This window comes from Rosa rugosa, chromosome 2 (genome assembly GCF_958449725.1).
Source record: "Rosa rugosa chromosome 2, drRosRugo1.1, whole genome shotgun sequence".
In the NCBI taxonomy this organism is placed as follows: Eukaryota; Viridiplantae; Streptophyta; class Magnoliopsida; order Rosales; family Rosaceae; genus Rosa; species Rosa rugosa.
Genome location: NC_084821.1, coordinates 40,888,718 through 40,889,483, shown reverse-complemented (window position 1 = coordinate 40,889,483; position 766 = coordinate 40,888,718).

Sequence of the window (766 nt, the reverse complement as noted above, 5' to 3'; positions counted from 1 at the left end):
AGATCTTCAGAGAGCTGGTCTATAGATGTGTCTGCATCCACATCAAATACTCACTCTGCACGCATTACAATGTAGCCAGTTTTTTTCTGAATCTTCTCCTGTTCCAGAATCAACAATTTCAATAAGTAAATACGAAAATAGTAAGTTATCAACCAGTCAGAAGTACAGCAGCTGATTCTGTCAAAATATTAACACCATGATTACTAGGGGGCTTCTCCAATAAGGACCTTATGAAGGATTAAATAAATACGCTGATCCCATCATTGAATCAGTATTTAAACTTAAACCGACATTTTAAATCTTCACCATACAACCTCCTATCGTTGAAATAAGAGTCCTAATTAAATCCTTACAATAAGATCCTTAATACATTCCCCAAAGCAATAAAGCATAGTTTTGTGTGTATGGAGTGAAGGCTCATTTACTTTCCTCATAAAAAAGAAGGCTCATTTCTTAAGCATAAATTTTGTGGGACCAAAAAGATTTGTTTAATTGTTTACATCTAATTGTTTTGTAAATTAGTTGTGTCTATGGGGTGTGCCCTTTGCCGCTTCTATTGTCAACGACATATCAGAAAGAGGTAGACAAAAGACCATACCTTGGAATCATTTTCATCAAATATTTCACCAACAATTTCCTCCACCACATCTTCTAGGGTAATTATCTGTTTCACCACAAAACAACTTAGGAGGCAGGTTGCGTAACTTGTTGAAATTTTAACAGCAACATTGGATATACTAAACTAAAATGACGACGTAACATACCC